The 19,964-nt window shown below is 34.1% G+C and overlaps 1 long non-coding RNA gene across 1 annotated transcript; it reads right to left on the bottom strand.

The window, feature by feature from the left end:
- Positions 1-1,263: 1,263 nt before the first annotated feature.
- On the bottom strand, positions 1,264-6,621 carry LOC138711559 (uncharacterized). Its single transcript, XR_011335382.1, has 3 exons — positions 6,566-6,621; positions 5,357-5,406; positions 1,264-1,384 (listed from the first exon to the last, which is right to left on the bottom strand). It is a non-coding gene; the product is annotated as an uncharacterized lncRNA (long non-coding RNA).
- Between the last annotated feature and the right edge of the window lie 13,343 nt (positions 6,622-19,964).

Consider the following 19,964-nt stretch of genomic DNA (forward strand, 5'->3'; position numbering starts at 1 on the left):
AATAGAAACAAAACAATTGTGTAGTACATTTATTTCATTCAAATTACATTCCTTCTGAATCGATACAAGTGGCGCGATCGAGCAACAGCTGAAACGATCTCTGAAATTTTTTTTGCATGTCTCGAAGAATCGACGTCGCAGTCCTTTGGATATCTTCAACTTCGTCAAAGAGTCTTTCTTTCCACGGTAAATTCAGTTTTGGAAGAAGAAATTAGTCGCAGACTAGATGACAAATCAGCATCTCAACCGAATAACAGCATGCATTTCCCATATTTATTCTGCGTTTAATATCCCCTCAAGTATCATTTACATTTGTTGCTGTTGCTACAAGGTTTTGAAATTTTCTACCTTTTCAAAGGATAAATTAAAAATTTTTGCATTTCCATTTCGTACTTTATTCTAGTCACGTAACATAATATAATTAGAATTATTTTTATAAATTATGAAATGGAGCCAGTTTCCTTATTCCTTCAGGGTAATTCTGTGAATATCTTACAGACTTTCAGGGACGGTATTTGGTATCATTATAATCAACCTTCATATCCTATCCCTTATCCGGACACGTTTCGCTTGGTAATTACTGAATTGAGTAGAAATATGAAATTTCAAATTGTAAATTACAAAGAAGAATTAAATGGGGTCTGCCCAATGTAAATAAATGGAAATAAAAAGTTTATGTCATAATGTTTTGAAATATCTTCATATATTTTATAGGATTTTCTCATTTGTTTCGTAGTTTTACACCTTTTAAATATTTATGAAAATTGATCGGTTAATATATTCATTTGATTGTAACAAAATAATTTATATGGTTGTTTTGCTAGCCTTCACTTCTGGACAGAAAGCGCTCACTCCCCATTTCCACTACACAGATGATTCTTGCGTAGTTCTTGTGCTTACATTACAGACAACGTTGTTATCGTCGGAACAGAAGGCGCCTTCTCTTCGTGCTCTCTTTATATTTCATGTCTACGTTGTCATGTCACTTGGGACTTACGGTTAATCAATAATGTTTTTCGGATCTTGTTACATTACTTCGAAATTCCTACACCTTCTTCAAACATCTCATCTATTATTATCAGTATAGTCGTAATTTTAAAATAAAACCTGTAGGCGAAAAAAGACTCTTAATAAGGAAATCAGAGGTCTCCGGGATCGCTCAGGCGACAGAACGTGTGCCTGCTAACCCCGACTTGCGATCTATTTTGGGTTAGAAACCCACTTCACCTAGAGATATTCCCCAAGTATAAAACGAAGGCCAGCTAATCATTTAACAGTTTTATTGAAGGTAACTTTAAAATTTGAAAATTACATATGGTAATCTTGATTAAATACACAAGGTTAAATTGAAGAATTTCTTCTTTTACGAGAAAATTTTCTTTACCTGAAACACAATTAATAAATAAATAAATTAGTATTCCATTTTTCAACAAATACTCTAAATTTAATGCACAGATGTTTCGAAAGTAATGGTCAATAATTTAAACATTGAGGACTACAAAACAAAAATCTCCAATAAACATTGATCGAAAATTAACCCTTAGGCAGAGGTGGAACAGTACCGTGGGGGTCCTACAACACCGGATTTAATTCCGATTGATTTATGTGTTTGGAATAATGTAAAATTTTTGGTTTACGCTACTGAGTTCAATAAACTTCAGGAATCGCTGTTTCGAATTGAACGTGTCTTTCAGTTAAGAAGGAACGATCCAGGACTGCCCCAGAGGATTCGTAGCTCACTACAGAACGTTGTGTTCAGATGCATGAACAGCATTTTGAACACCTGTTCTAGATAGAATTCAGTTGAGGATGTCTGCACGTCTGTTCTTAGTCAGCGAGGAATCTCAACAGAAAATGTTCAGTATGTCGACAACAGTTAATTTGAGAACGAAGGTGTATTGGAAGTTTTTTTACTTTTATTAGTTTGTGCTTTTTGTGTGTAAATTATTGATCATTACATTTGAAACTTCCTGTAATTGCAGTTGTAAATTCTGATGGAATATATGTTTTCTCTCGTAAAGAGTGCAAGTAAATACTAGTTGAGTTTCTGAAATTATTTAAAACTGATTATTCATCTAGTATATTTCAGACAATTATTCTGGCAGCATAATATATAGGGTATTTAAAAAGTCAATTAAAAAATTAAACCGTTATAAATATTATAATATTTGAGATACGGAAAGAAACAAAAACATCACAATGTTGGACAAACAACAGGGTTTACAAAACATTTCGAAGATGTGCGCCGTTCTCTTGTTCAACGTACAGCATTCTGTCTGCGACACCATGCACAGCATTTTGCAGATAATGCCTTGGAATAATGGAAATTTCTTTCGAGATGGCATTTTTCAGTTGCAGTAGTGTCAGAAAAACTCATTCTTTAAGGTAACCCCACAACCAAAACTCGGCCTTATCGTGGAAGTTCTTTCTTATCGTGGAAGAAACGGGAAGAGATTTGCCTGTATGATTTTCTAAGATTTCACGTAGTTTCGGATTATTCAGTTTACTTAGGGGAATGTCAGCACAAAGAAAGGCTGTACAAAGTTCTTCACAGAATGGTGAAAAATATTGGTGGAATTCCCCTAGGAGCATGTGTTTTTCCATTTTCAATTTGTTGCACATCACGTTTGTGTTTTTTTCTGTTCTCACATACTGCTCAAACGTTCAACTTTTTCTTCTACGTCGCTCAGTTTACAATATAGTACATTCCCATCACTCGAAACACTTTCTCACCATATCGAGACACTAATGGCCGGTTTCATCAACCTTCGTTATCATTATAACGTCTCGTTAAATAATTTAATGACACGTTAGTCAGTTTTTGTGTTTCACCAAGTATCATTATTGCTAACGCATCTTTAAATTCATCGTTAATTTATTAGGACCTATTCGTCGCGTTAAAACAGTAACGATGCGTTAAAAAGTCAACAACATGGCGGACGTAATTATTCGATGATGAAGTTCTTTATTTACGTAGAACTTCAACATAACGACGAACTTATATGTTGTAATAACACTCGGAATAATCATTTTGGAGATTTAAGTGATAAAGAATTCCACGAAAGCTACACATTAAGGAAATAAGTAGTAAGAATGATTCTACAAGAAACTGAATACCGATATATTGTGTAGGTTAGAATACGACAGATAGAAATCACCCACTTAACGCCTCTTCAACAGATTCTTCTCGTTTTAAAATAACGTTGCGGGAAGTTTTGAAATAGTAATTGATGATATGAACGGGGTATCAAAAGCTGTATTGTCTAGATATGTGAATACATTATCAGACGTACTATCAACATTACAATAGTCATTATTTCTATAGGCCTAATAAGCTTATAGCTAAATTTTATGTTGTCATAGACAACATAGATTGTGTACATGTTCCAATCGTATATCCTGGCAGTAATATAGCCAAAAGATTCTGCAATAGAAGATCCTATTTTTACTTCAATATTCAAACAATTTCATAGGCCTATGTAACGCTCCGCATAGAAAAATTGTGGCTAAACTAGCGCTGAGGTAGTTTCCTTCGTACTTCCTTATACTCCTTGCACATACGAATCTGTGACAGGTTAGTTTGATTAGTTTAGGTTTTTGTTATGCCTTGCATATACGATCAACTGCATTACCACAAAAAAATCCCTTATAAGTTCAACGATTTTCACTTCTACCTCAGAACTACCTCAGCGCTAGTTTATTGAAATTGTAATAGGTTAGAATACGACAGTTAGGAATCGCCCACTTAACGCCTCTCCACAGATTCTTCTCGGTTTAAGATAATGTTACGGTCTACACGGATAGCACAACATTCCAAAGGAGGATGCCTTTTAAATGAAAAGGGTGCAAAGAGATTTTCTTTTAGGAGACAATGGATACCCCTTAAAATCCAATTTAATGACACCTCTCCTGAATCCTGCCACACTAGCATGGCAAAATTGTTACAGGGTACTAATAAATCTACATGAAATACAGTGGAAAAGTAGTATGCAATTTATGGAAGAGGCGATTTCCCGTCATAAATTTAGGCCTAATATAACTGCTTAGAATGCTTTCTATATAATTAATTGTTGCATCAATTTTTAAGCTGTCGACCTTACAGTCCGCTAAATTTTCTCAGATTTCCTTTAGCAGCTACAATTTAACTGCTCTACATTCCTATTATTTTACATTTGGAAGCAGCTGTCTTTTATTTTTTTTAATTGCGGTATGACAACATACTGTATTTAGGAAGATGTTCCTAAAATTACAGCCTCTTACCCGTTTGCCTATGATTGTTTCCTCATGCCAAACAAAGTCAGCCATGATCATATGTAACCAATGAAATTCGCGATTTCGAAGCCATGGTCGTATGAAAAACAAAACATGCAAGATGTAAGTACAAAATCCCCTCGTTAGTAAACGCCTGTTAATTTTAAAGATACGAGGCTTGGTGAAACAGTCAACTTTTAAAGATTCCGTTAAAATTAAACGATCCATTTGTTGACAAGTCGTTGGTGCTGATTTAAAGAAGCTTGGTGAAACCGACCATAACTGTTTTAATTTTATTTGAATACTTTGCTTCGCTTTTGGCACTTTTCCTGAACTATATTACACACACTTCCGAATTCAACAAGATTCAATAATTCAATGAGACCCTTGTCTGCAGTCCGGTACTCAGATTATAAATACAGGCTCCAGTAGCTACCTGCTCGTCGCGAAACAATAGGCCTACACAAATATGTGTTCACTGGTACGTAAGGGTAAAGTCCATATTGTGAATTTAAACGAAATAGGGGAAGAAGGTACATTTTACCATTTTCGAGCAAACAAAATGCGGTATGTAATTCTGAGAAATTTAACATCTCAAATCAACATGGAAGAAGGAAATTGTGTGAGAAATGTTCTTTACTTCTTGAAAGAGTGGAAATATGTTTAATATGACCATCAAATTACTCAAATATGCTCTATCACATAGAGATGGTAAAATATGCATAAATATAACTTAAGAGAGTACTTTAAATCAATTAGTTTTTCATAACAAGCATTTATATATATTTAAGGAACATATCAGTCTTACCACACAAAATACCCAGCTTTAATAATTATTTACTTCTAACATATTATACTGTATTTATGATGTTATATTTAAATGTAAATTCATGTTCAATAAAGATGTCCTTGTACGTGTGTGCATGTGTGTGTGTGTTTTGGGATATATTTTTATGTCTGTCACATACCTCTTCAAAAACAAAAGTTCAATTTATTAAACTATGTTCAAATGACAAATTGTAACTGAAGGGAATGAGGAATATCTGTGGTAATAAATTATAAAGAATTAAGTAAATTTGTTAAAATGGAGACACCCAATACATACATAATGTTTCACAGCTACGTTTCTTGGCATGCGTCTCAACTGTCTCGCACCTATGAAATAAGAAGAAGCTATTAGTAATAATTGTATTTAAAATTTGTCTATCGATGGCCCAGAACCAGATTGTTCCAAGTCCATTTACCGCATTTTTTATTCAGGAGAGCTCTTTTGAGCTCCTGACATTCAAAGCTTCACGAAACAATTTGGAATAGCTTCATAGCAACCTTATGGAGAGGAATATTTACAATTTTGTTCGATTCATATATGCAGACAAGAACTGGAACACAATAAAACACAGATTTCTCTCTTATAAAAAGTTGGACTTAGAACAGTCTGGTGCTCAGCCATAGACATTTGTTGCACGTCTTTTTATTCCTCTTCATATTATAAATGAATCCCCATGGTCTGGTTCGTATCACTGAATTCTATTAAGTTGAATATTTCTTTAAGAGCTGAACATTCCAGATTTACACTGAAGTAGTCTCTACCAGTCTGATCCTTTTTGTTCCCAGCACATCACATTATTATTATATAACGTATTGAAGTAAATATGCAAATATGGAAAAGTATGCTTAACATTTTATTGAATTTGAGCCAATTATTAAAATCTCGGCGAATGATTCCAGCAGAGACTGAAAATATCACGAATGAAAAGTTGTTTGCTAACGAACAGTAATTTCGAAGAATGGACAAATAGCTATTTAACATACGAATGGATAACTTTCTTCAGAATGGTGGCAGATGATGATGATGACGATTATTAGGCCTATGGGACATCTTATAAAGACGGAAAGTAGAGAATGTTGTTTGATCATATGTTTGTTGAGCGAAAACATTAACATTTTTAATCTTCTCTCCTGCTCAACATTCCAAAATCACTTCAGCAAAAAATATTTCCTTTATCAAACTGACTCTGTCCAACATATTCTGTTGCATAATATAAATTCTCATTACCTATAATATGATAATATTTATACACTAATTACATAACTATATAAAAATTCATAAAATAATTATCATCTTGCGTATAACGGTACATGATTCATATCAATTTACGGCTATAAAATTTACAAAAATATAAATCTATATACGTACTCAAATGGTCATATTTTGTACCTAACTAACAAAACGGAGGGACTGGAGAGGGACGAGTTTACCAGCAACAGTATTTCTGGAAGCGTAAAATCAAAATAAACAGTGCACTTGACTTACTATTGTCCTGCGCTTCGGCCAAGGAGTTGGATTTCTGGTAGATCGCTCTACCTGAAATTTTAAATGAAAACTGATTATGGCATTTGAATAATTTCTAGAGAATCATTTATGTTCTTGAATGAAGAAAGGTCTATATGTAAATAAATTTCTATATTACATTCAGCTATATGTCGCGCAGATAGTTGGGTTCGTCTGTAATAGTCAAGCTGTGTACTGTTCGGGCTGCGTCCTTCCTAGACAAAATTGCTTGTAGCAACAGGAAGTGTAAAAACATATTAATGTAAATAAATAAAGTAAATTGTGACCTCGACTGAGTTATCTTCTGTGCTTTGGCGAAGGAAATGAAGCGTTCCCTTCCTGTAATTTTGAATGGAAACAAATTATGTTATTTAAATAATATTCCGGGAAACATGTAGACCAGCGGTTCCCAAACTTTTTCGACTCGCGAACTCCTTCCACAACGATCTGAGTTGGGTGAACACTGACTTTTAAATATACATACAGTAGGCATGCATAAAATTTAATTCCAAGCAAAAGGTTTAATAATCTTAAATTACCTTAACCCTTAACGGTTAAAACATATAGTTACTCTAGTTACGGCTTAAAAGTTACACAACGTATAGGCCTAGTTGCTATAATAAATACAAGTTTTCATTGTAATTACACACCTCTTCCTTGGAATTCAGTGAGAAGGTTGCGCCTGCTTTCCATGGCACAGAGCTTTGAAATCAGAAACCACAGAAGTTAAATAAATTCTCAAATCACTTTCAGCACAAAGTCTGTTTCTGTATTTATTTTTTTCAAACAGGCATAAGAAGAAAACGACTTTTCGCACAAATATGTTGATGAAAAGGGTAATAAAGCCGTTATGGCTTTATTCGCTAACACTGGGAACTCCTTTAAACTCAACCAAAAACCAATTAATGACAAAGATTTATAACTTTTCTGTAACTCGAAATCAGTAGAAATTTCAAGAAGCTGCTCTTTTTCATCTACGCTTAATGTGGATTCTAGAATTGTTGACTCTTCGAAGGGATTGCGAATCCCATTGTCATTATAAGACATAGCAGGGAAATATTCTATGAAGGTTTTTCCAAGTCCCTTCAAATGTTCTTTAACCATGTTCTTGACATTTTCTCCAAAGAAAGATGATTTTCCACCAGGAAGTCGTGAAGGGTATCAAAACAATCGGTTTGATTGCTATTGAAACACGTTTCCCCAAAATTAAGTTTTTTAAGTTTTTTGTAGAGATAAGTTTAAACTGTTAATTTTTTTTAGAAAATGTCTGCCAATAAGCTAAAGTCTGAAGCCAGATTTCATCTTCCATGCACTTTGCTTGGTGAAAGGCATGGTTGGTAAAAAAACGCAAACTTCGTCTTTAAGCTCATACAGTTTGGAAATAGTTCTACCTCGAGATAGCCACCTAACTTCAGTATGAGAAAATAAACACTAATAAAATATGCTTCTCATTTCCTCACAAAGCACAGCAAAGATGAGGAAATTTGTAGGGCGAGCCTTAATAAAGTTAATTATTTTCACTGAATCGTCCAGCACACATTTCAATCCATCGGGCATGCGTTTAGAAACAAGAGCCTGTCTATGAATGCAACAATGTGTCCAAGAAGCATTCGGCGCTACCGATTTCACTTTGGTAACAAACCCAGCATAACATCCTGTTATATATTTCGCACCATCTGCACAAATGCCTACACAGCGAGTCCAGTCTATTGAATTTTCGCGAAAGTATTCGTCGGTTAACTTAAATATATCTCCTCCCGTAGTTCTCTCTTTTAAGGATTTGCAGAATAGTAGCTCCTCTTCTACAGACTCCCCGTTAATATAACGGACGAAAAGTAACAAATGGCAATATTGGCAACATCAGTCGGTTCGTCAAGTTGAATCGAAAAAGAAGGACTGGCACGAACTCTTTCCAAAATTTCATTTTCGACATAATTTGCCATGTCTTTAATCCGGCGGTTGATCGTATTGTCGGAAAATGGTACCACATTGACATTTTTGTGAAAGATTCTCCAAGCATGCATTGTACTAGTACATCATTTATACATGGCCGCACTAAATCTTCAGCTATTGAATGAGGTTTTGCAGTTTTAGCAATTCTGTAGCTAACGTGATAAGACGCTACAAGAGCATTCTGATTGTCACTGTTTACAGCGGATACAAAAGTAGTTAAATCATTTTTCCATTCGTTAGGTTTTCGTGTAAAAAATTCAGCAATTTTTTTACGAGGGTGGGGTGTTCAGTTTCTAAATGGCGTTTAAGTAGAGAAAGTTTCAGGCTACTGTTAGCAAGAATGTCGCCACAAACAACACACTGTGGTCTTGGACAGTCCTTGTCACCTATATATGAAAATCCAAACCTAATTTAATTTTCATCGTACTTTCTTTGTTTACACACGGTTCACTTTTGTCGGATTGACAAATATCACTAGAAGGTGAATGACCTGTTGACACAACACTAACTAGCGATTTTGTTGAACTCTGTTTCCCTTTCAGATTTCTACTTCTTAACCAGTTATCTATTTTAATGTGAACGGAAACGATTCTGATACACAAGTGACAACTTACTGCATTTGCCACAAGGAAAGAAGTTGTTGAAAATACAAAATTGAATATAAGTTTGTTGAAATTCCACATTAACATCTAAAATCAAATGCCTGATCGCCATTTAACAGTTTCTTAGTCGGGTCGCGGTACTGTTATTAGTATTGTTAGAACACAAATAAGCTGGTAGGCTAAATTGCCATTGCAGGGAAATCAAATGCATTCCTGACGTTGTTACATAACTGTAAATCAGGAATTCGCGGTAAATATTAATTTATTATGGAAATAATGTGATAAATTAGCGATGTTACACGTAGGGTTAATTTAATAATAATAATAATAATAATAATAATAATAATAGTAATAATAATAATAATAATAATAATAATAATAGTAACTACAGGTTGGGAAACTATGATGTGGACAATGTTCTTTAAAAATGTAGGCCTGTATAAAATATTCTTATATTTGAGTTCAGCTATAGCACATGTAGAAATTTGCGTTCGTCTATTGTCAAACTGTGTACGGTTGGCGCTGTGCCCTACCTGGACAAAATGTCTTGTAGCATGAAGGCAGCAATGTGAGGAAAGACTAGCTTTTAGAATGAGGCAAGCAAGGTCTACACTCAATGCAACCAGTGGAGTTTTCTACTGTGAACGAATGTAAAGCTCGAACTTAAGACGTAGCAGTATTATTCATTTAAGGGAAGAGAAATATGCAGACGATTATTAATAGTCCAACAAAGGTGAACAGTTTGAGTATTGATATGCATAACAGCTAAATCTATTTAGGCCTGTAGAAAAGGAAACATCACACTATTTAAAATACTTTATGTAGTCAGCCGTGATATTGCCGTCATACGTCCATTTGTTTCTAAGTCGTCCTCATGATTGTCTATACTGGATGATATAAGTATAAAATATCTGGAGCATTAAACACAAGTTTGAATTTTAAGAGCCAATTAGTTAAGACCGTATTTAAAAATAAGGAGAATCTAATATAATTCTGTCAGGAATTTTGCAGTGATGGAAATCATTCCAATCTGCGAGCATCTACAGAGATTCTCTGTATGTTGAACTACAAGCACTGATCAATATTTGGATACATTTTTTTCATCAGATTATGCCTCTTATGAATGCTTCATGCTATAACAAGCTGTAGCATTGTAATTCCAACTCCGGTCGAAATTTATAGATTAATAGTCCACTCTTTGCTGGTGATTTATATCAAATTGCATATAATGGAGATGAACTTCAATATTCCGTGAATGATGTAAACATGATCGGAGCAAAATACTCCATAGGAATGTAATTTAAAAGAAAGTCATGGCATTGCTTGAGAAATACCCGGTAGAAAGCAGAAAAGTTTCTTAAATAACCAATTAATAGAAAGCTGTAAATGAGTTTACATATCTTAATTTAAAATATTTGGGTGAAACAGATGTATCTTCTAAAATTTATAAATACAATAAAACAATTGGAATAATCAACAAAATAATGAAGCCTTTCCTAAGACAGCAACACACAAGAATACGTTTGGGGCGTCTGAAAAGATGGTGGACCGACAGTGACTCACTGAGACCGTAACAGGCCATGGGCCGGAAACTTGTTTGGATGATGATGATGATGATGATGATGATAAGGATAATGATGCAGATTATATATGAAGAGTCCACTGCAAGAATGATGGATGTCACTTTCTTGTCGAAAATGAACCAAGACTGTCAATGCATAGCTCAAGACATATAGAATGTACATAGAGAGTTATATGGCATTAACACTGATAGTCATTGTCCAGTAATGATCGGAAAATAATAGTTAAGCTTTGAGCGCTAAGCATTTCAAACTTTCAAACGCTTCTCCTGAAAAATGTATTCCAAATGGCATCCATCATTATTGCAGTGGACTCCTCATATGCTTTGAAACAATCATGAAAGACTGAACGAAAGAAAGAATGACAGGAAGGAAGGAACATCATCATCATCATCATCATCATCATCATCATCATCCAAACAAGTATAAGGTCCAAGGACCGTTACGGTCTCAACGGTCACAACAGCTAACCTTATGTTTTAATGAAATCACTAGGCTTCGTATTCCAATTACCTAAAGACTGAAGTTAAACACACATTGAGTATAGAGTACGCCGAACACAGGTAATGCAATAGATAAGGGTATAAACAAACGCGTCTCGCTGCGTATTCGTGGAGTACAGTCAACTCCCGACATTCTGAAGCTATACTAGTAATAGACTCATGCTTGAGCAAAGATTGTTAATTTTCGTCGTGATCTTTGTAGAGAATAATAACGTGCATTCTTATCTTACGGAACTTGAACATATGCGGATATCACTAGAAATAATTTTATATTACAAGTCGTCGGATTTATCGTACTATGTCAATACTAAATCTGTTGGTGCCTAAAATTTTATACAATTTATTATTAAATTTAGGACATATCTGTTTTCTTCAACTTGCTTGTTATGTTTTGCGCCGCGAGTCCGTAATGTAAGCTTAACTGAATTCCAATATTCTCTTTAACCAGCACAGACAAACTGAAGACGTTAGTCATACGAACCTTTGATTTTTTGTGTTTTAGTTTATCACTTAGCCCTAAGTGTAATAAATCTGTAAGACCCCTTTTGACTAGTTACGTTCACCTCGGAACAGAACACACGGGAAACAGAAGAACAGTTCTCCATATCTCATCCATACAACCAATTTCTTTATAGGCCTAATAAACATCCAAGTTGAATTTGCCAGATCTGTTAACTTTAGCACATTGCTGTTTTTGGTGAGTATTTAAACGCCGTGTAAGTAAATTATTTAACATGAATTTAGTTTTCATAATACGTTAATATTGAAAGCGGACATTTAAATAAAGTGATAACTGAATTAATTTCTTCACAACTTACATAACACGATAACACTTCACAGGTTTACAGTTTCGCACTACAGTTAGAAATATACTGAAATAAAAGCATTCTTAAACACAATATTTTATAAAAACCAGCAAGGATTTTATTACCTTATTGGTGCATGATGTAGTGCAAAATATTCCTACTGTCTGATATTTTTTCTTGTTTCATGAAGATATTTCATATTCGCTAATCACTGAAAACCCACTAATTTTCTATGTAGGCCTACTTTTCTAGAAACTTCCTAAATTGTAGATTATTTAATTTGTTAATTATTGGGATGTTGCCACTGAACATCATGGTAGGCTACACAAATGCATACTAAACATGGAGTTAATATCTTCATAGTTTTCAGATTTTGATGATACTGATTCTTTTGGATTACGTTCTACACACTTGGTATTGCAGTGTCTTTCAGTGCACTGTTTTTGTCACTTTTACATTTACTTTACACAATATATATCTAATGTTGCCTATATTGACAATGAAAATATTATTTAAAATATCCTCAACTATGCCCTGTAATATTACACTTTTGAGCGTCTTACCTAAATCATTTTACCTCTGCAATGAACCTACATCAGCCACAAAGATGTAGTTATTTAAATAATACGATTAGTAAGAGCAGTGATCGATAAGACTACTCACTATGTCTGGGTCTCGATTTTACTTTATAGAGGAAGAGGGCAGAGGATGCGTAACTATTTTGTATACGAACGTACCTGTACCTGAGATGTGACGTCATAGGCCTATATACTTCGAATCAGGCAACTTCATTTCAGTTTATAGGTAGCTGGAATACGGACCCTAGAAACCACAATATCTTGCCGTTTATGCAATAATCAGAATTTCATGCACTCGCCTTAACATGATTTCTTTTCTTCTTCCGGCCGCGATTCCTCTTGCGCGGAGGTTTGAATCCTATCTGTTTCCCTTTGTCCTGAAACACAACGCGCACACACAAAATTACACCTAACTTTCCGCTAGGTCAACAAAGCACAATTATCATTTGTGACACAGATTATGGCACAGACAGAAATTTCTCAATCTGTCCCTATCTACCCACGCAAATCTTATAAACCACGTTCTCGTAACCCGCCGTCAGTTTTGAGACTACTTTACGTGTGTAGGATGTATTGCTTCTTTACATAAAGAAGGAGCCGCAAATTATAAGCAAATAATTTTGGTGGGTATTACATGTATTATGTTAGTAGTCTATGGATATATTTATATTTTAAGTTTTCAGCAACAGGAATTGTTTGCTTATTTGTCGAATATAGGCGATGGTTGTGACCAGTGGTGGCTCATGAACATTTAATACCTATTGCCAGAGATAGGGATAAAATAAACAGTAATAATAATGCCATTATTATTATTATTATTATTATCATTATTATTATTATTATTATTATTATTATTATTATTATTATTATTATTATTATTAAACTCATCAAAGTGTATACAACTGTACACACAAACCAGAAAAATTAGAGGAAAAATGCACACTTGTCAGTTAACAGACAAGCATACCATCAATAATATGACGTAATTTATTTATTTACTTGGATATTTAACGACGCTGTATCAACTACGAGGTTATTTAGCGTCGATGGAATTGGTGATAATGATATGATATTTGGCGAGATGAGGCCGAGGATTCGCCATACATTACCTGACATTTTCCTTATGATAGGGGAAAATCTCGGAAAAACCCAACCAAGTAATCAGTCCAAGAGGAAATCGAACCTGCGCCCGAGAGCAACTCCGGGTCAGCAGGCAAACGCCTTAGCCGACAGAGCTACGCCGGTGGCTCGTAACGTAATAGTAGGAGGAGTTGAAAAATCAGTCGTGTGGTAAACAATGATAGAAACATAGTCTATAATCATAAGTTCCTTTTTATTTGTACATGATACACTTTCAACATGCAGTCAAGCAACTTGTTTTGAATGATTTTAGAAGTACCCTTAAATGCTGTTGACTTGGTTAAGTGCTCTCTTAACTATTTAAGTCTTTATCTAACTCAGAACTGAAGTGAACTAATTCACGAAACACGCCCTTGTATTCTAAGTCGTCGAATTTATCGTACTATGATAATATTAAATCTCTTGGTGCCTAAAATTTTATACAATTTATTATTAAATTTAGGACATATCTGTTTTCTTCAACTTGCTTGTTATGTTTTGCGCCGCGAGTCTGTAATGTAAGATTAACTGAATTTCAATATTCTCTTTAACCAGCACAGACAAACTGAAGACGTTAGTCATACGAACCTTTGATTTTTTGTGTTTTAGTTTATCATTTAGCCCTAAGTGTAGTAAATCTGGAAGACCCCTTTTGACTAGTTACGTTCACCTCGGAACAGAATACACGAGAAACAGAAGAACACTTCTCCATATCTCATCCATACAACCAATTTTTTTATAACATCCAAGTTGAATTTGCCAGATCTGTTAACTTTAGCACATTGCTGATTTTGATGAGTATTTAAACGCCGTGTAAGTAAATTATTTAAAAGAAAAATTAGTTTTCATAATATGTTAATATTGAAAGCGGACATTTAAATAAAGTGATAACTGAATTAATTTCTTCACAACTTACATAGCACGATAACACTTCACAGGTTTACAGTTTCGCACTACAGTTAGAAATATACTGAAATAAAAGCATTCTTAAACACAGTATTTTATAATTGTTCGAAAAACAACAAAAACCACAGAAAAATTCAGTACAAGAAGCACTGCTTGAGTTCGTCCAGTGATGAAGAATCCGATGTGGAAATGGAATTAATTAACTTTAGTGACTCAGAATGTAGAGAAAATTATGATGATGAACAGTGCTTGTTTTGCACTGGATTTTTTCAGAAGACACCAGGACCCAGGGGGAAGAAATAGACTCAGTGTTCAAAATGTCGTCGTTGGGCACACGAAGATTGTAGCAGTAACGAAGATGAAGAAGCTTTCATTTGTCCAACTTGCTCAATATAGCGAAATAAGAATTGTGTCAATTAAAAGGGACGGCAAAATAAGTGCAATCAACTTAAAATTTGAATATGGAGATCGAAGTTTAATCTTCTATCATTTTTCTTTCTCTAGCAAAATATTAACGTTAGCAAGAGTAGCTTAAATAATAAGATTAGTACATTCATGTCCGATTTGACCGACTTTGTGTTATTTTCGTAAACCATCATAATTTCACTTGGAAAAATGTCAAATGAACAACAGAATTTCTGTTCAGAGGAGTTAGACCACTGTTACATTGACCCTTCAATTATTAAATGTTCAGAATTTATTAAAGTATCTACATCATTTAACAATGTTATTTGCTTCAGTTTTTAGCCAAATGTTAATAATTTTTGGTCCATGTTCAAAAATAAAATTAAATAACACACGTATCTCTTATTTGGAACCCCTTTCCAAAACATCACTATTTACCAGTTTTACTTTTTTTATAATTTAAAGTAATAATAAAAGTGACTAACATTTTTATTGTCAATAATAAAAATAAACGAAATGATGTATGTATTCCACTCATTCAGATAAAAAATGTCTATTCCCATCCTCATTTATAAGCAGTTAAAAAAATGTGTCTCTTATTTGGGTACTTTACCTTATGCCTGATTGCGCAAACACAGAATTGCAAACGAAATCAATTATTTGGATGTACAATTATTTACAAAAGTAGGTTTCAATATTTTGAATGTAAGCAATGAATATTCTTACAAAGTCAATGTGTTAAAATTGCCAGATAGCATATGTTAAAATAGAAGTTTTCAAAGAAATTGCAGTGCTTGATGTAGATGCACAAAATAACAAAGTTGAATAGGGTAATGCTTTGCAGCCGTCATCATGACGCAAAATTATGAGTACGTATTGAAAAATAGAAAGTGATCAGGTGGAGATATATGGTGCAATCGTCTATGAAGTTTTCCTGTTAGATAAAATTAAGGCCTTTAGGTATTTAATAGCCGTAGGGGTATGTCCTACTCGCCTGTCTTCCTTGCCCCCAATGAAAATATATGTAATACTCATTACTGCTAGATAACGAATAAAACAAAGGCCATAATGTGGCAGGAAGAATCAAATCAATGAAAAAATCCACAACCCTATCGAAAATTAAACCCACATCCTTCCGACTCTTTAGTATATCGTCTTATCTGCGACTCTGCCGCACGCCCGTAAAAGTCTTCTAAGTAATAGTTAGGCATTCTTTATTTCTAGAAAGCGACGATCAATTACTTTTAGTGAACATGTATAATAATAATTCACCTGAAATACACTTAAAGTTTCTCATGTATTCTGCCAAAGAAATCTTCGTATTCCTCTAGTGCACACTCTGTAAAAGCACCCAATTCAAAGACTATAAATGGAATGTCATTCCCATAGTTTTCACAAGAATAGCGAATACAAAGAATCATAACATATTGTAGCTACGTTTGTCGGGTTTGTCGCTAGATAACTATAATGGGTAAAATTAGTACACAGTCATGCGAAGTTTCAATTTCGACTTGTATTCCCTTGCACTCCTTAAACTCCCTTTCTTGCACAAGTATCTCCCTTATTCCATATGTATTATCTTGTTTTCCTTCTATTGATATTGTTTCCCTTGTTCCCCTTGTTCCCTCTGTGTCCTTCTCTTTCTCAGTCTCTCTCTTCCCTTTGTCATTCACGGAATACCTGCGGTGACACTCAGCTGAATCTAGCTTTAGTAGCAATGTGAAAACGCAAGATTTTGAATTTCCATATCTGCAAGCAGTTTGAATAAATTGTATAAACGAGATTTTTACAACAATGTTTTCAGTATTTAATTCTTGTATTCGGAAGCAATTATATTGAAGCAGAGCTTCAGTAGCTTCATCCGAATGCTCGCCAGTGCTGTTTTGTGATGTGTCCGCGACCGTCCCGCATTGTTCTGATCCCACGATCATTGAGGTCCACATTGCGATAACGTCTAGTATTGAACAAATGAAATCCCTTCTCTTACCCCGCAATAGTTTTAAAGTCGGCGAAACATGGAAGATGAAATAGAGATAGAAAGAAAAAAAAGGAAAAAGTATAGCATCAATTTGACCAGTGATGGTGAGCTGGCAAGTTTGATCTCATACAAACACTGGCAAGTTTACTTCACTTCTTCTTGTGAGGGATAATATTTCGCAATGTAATTTATTAAGACACAAGAACACTCTACAAACATACCGTGGTGACTTCTGCTTCACACTGCAGATCTCTTTTGAAAGAAGATTATGCTGACTTATTTCTTCCAATGAAACTGAATACTGAAACTTGTGGTGCAAATTGAAAACGAATATGGTTTAGCCATATTGCCTTACCAGCCATTCATATTATTAATAAATTATTAAAGTACTATTAATATTTTAATAATGATGATGAAGATTATTATTATTATTATTATTATTATTATTATTATTATTATTATCCGGAGGGAAAAAACCTTAGGGGAAGCCGAGACGTAGTTTAGAGGATAATATTAAAATGGATTTGAGGGAAGTTGGATATGATGATAAAGACTGGATTAATCTTGCACATTATAGGGACAGATGGAGGGCTTATGTTAGGGCGGCAATGAACCTGCAGTTCCTTAAAAATCAATTGTAATTATTATTATTATTATTATTATTATTATTATTATTATTATTATTATTATTATTGCAGGTAAAATAGGTCATATTGGGTCAGAGAAACGCTCTAGCAGAACAGATCGAGAAAGTGTGATTTCCGTCTATAGCACTTTCTAGATCTACATAACATGAGATATTCACAGTATTTTTCTTTTTTCTGCACTTATTTTGTTATCTCAATTTCGGTTGATGTCGTGCAAATATTACTGTGATATGATTATATTTTCATTACGATCGTCAACATCATTGACTATTTCCTGCTTCAGCTATATTCAAGAATTATCTAATTATTAAAGTACCCATTTTACACACAATAAATATTTAAAGCTTTTTAATATTTCTCCTTAAAATACAGTGGACTCTCCTAAGTTCGACTGAACAGAATTGAAAGTTCAATCCAATAAAGGTAGTGGGTGTGGCAGGTGAAATGAATACAAATTCTTATTGATTATCCATCAACGAATACAGTAGGCTACTGTACTTGCATTTCCTGCCCGCCCTGAGACTTGTGTATGCGCTTCTACTACCACAGTGGGTTTCGACAGTTCCGTCTCACAAACGGCACAATTCTCAAATAGAAAAAGAAGAGTTCATTAATTTAAAATCAGTGATTAAATATGGATGTCCTAATCAATAAAATATTCTGTTTTCCTTTAACAAAAGTATCATTACAAGACACAGAACCAATTCCCATTCTAATGGAAAATCCATTTCTTAGTGCCCGTATAGAGGCGTGTCTAATTCTTCTACGTAAGCAGTCGAACTATGGGATGTCGAACTTGTTTTTTGTCGAACTTAAGAGCTTCCACTGTATTCTAAGAAGAAAAAGTACGCTTACTTAGACTGCATATAGCAGTGTGTGAATATTCCGCGACGAAAAGAAATTGCTCTTCCTCTGTGTACTTGTCTTATGACGAAAGACATGTTCCAGCTAAAGCACTCTTCACTCAAAAATCAATACCGTAATTTTTTATCCGAGACGAGTAATCTAACAAAAAGAGGACCTCCTTGGACTATGGAACCTCAGAGACTTTATCATCAGTGCTAGGCATTGTAAATCATCTAACCAAAAACATGTTATTGATATATAATTTAAAATTATATTAATTTTAAAAATTTTGTAAAATTACAATAAAGTAAGCATCTTGGTCTTATAAACAAAAATTATGAAAGACTGTTTAACACTTCTTGGAAAAAATATCAAAATAAAAAAATGTAGAATGCTACCAACTATGACAAAAATAAACTGAAAACTGATGCAATATAATAAAAAATAATCAGATGAAATTCAATATATAACAAAGACTATACACATACTACAGAATTATTTCAGGCAAGTTTATATTAAAAAAACTGTCTTTGAAAAGTAGAAAGAAACACAGATGAGGTTCAAAATAACAGTGTATAATAATTCAAAAATGAACAAAAAAACACTTAATATATGCAAGACAAAGTAAAGTAATAAAGACACCGAATTTTAGGAAACCATTTAGTTACTAGAGGTTTATAAAGAAAAATCACTTGTCCACCAACATAAATAACTTCATATAAAGGAACCAATTTTAATGAATAGAGGAGAAGATATGAGGTCCCAAATGAAACAACAGCCCAAGTCCTTCAGATGTTAGCTCTGCTACGACAGAGTGATCTTCCAGCGACAAGAAATAGTCCAAGTCCATGCTTTTATACACGTTTGTAATTTCTTCATATTTCGTTCCCATGCAATAAGTCTATCTCTTTGGTCACTGTTTCGTTGTCGGCAGTGCCAAATTGGGATCGTGTGTTGCTGCAAAGTGACTGAGCTAGGAAGTCTGGAAAATGTAGGACGCTCGCCAGCTGAACGAAGTTTCGAGTGAGTCTGATTGTGAAATTAGTCTGAAAAAATACTAAGCCCGCAGAATGAAGGCAAAATAAGTGTAGGATAAAGAACAATTATGGCGAGGAGTTAAACTATACTCAACGGCGTCCACCAAAAAGCATGCAGAACAAAATGTTGAGTAAATGGCAGCATGTAGATTTTCATTTTGCAAAAATAATTTCAGTTCTAATTTTCTTCGTCCAAAATCTTTTGTCTGTGTTGAATGTGAAAAGTGGGATACCAAAATTTTGGTAGAGCGAACATAGCTCTTGACATCTTAAAAGAGGAATATTCTTTATCAATGAAAGACAAACGACTAGGACTACTAAAATATTTTATGATGTTATGGAATTTCCTGTAATCGATGTTAAATGTATGCTAATTTGCTATTTTTGTTTCAAAAATATTTTGTGCAGACATTTTGTTCGT

The sequence above is a fragment of the Periplaneta americana genome, chromosome 13 (assembly GCF_040183065.1).
Source record: "Periplaneta americana isolate PAMFEO1 chromosome 13, P.americana_PAMFEO1_priV1, whole genome shotgun sequence".
Taxonomy (NCBI): domain Eukaryota; kingdom Metazoa; phylum Arthropoda; class Insecta; order Blattodea; family Blattidae; genus Periplaneta; species Periplaneta americana.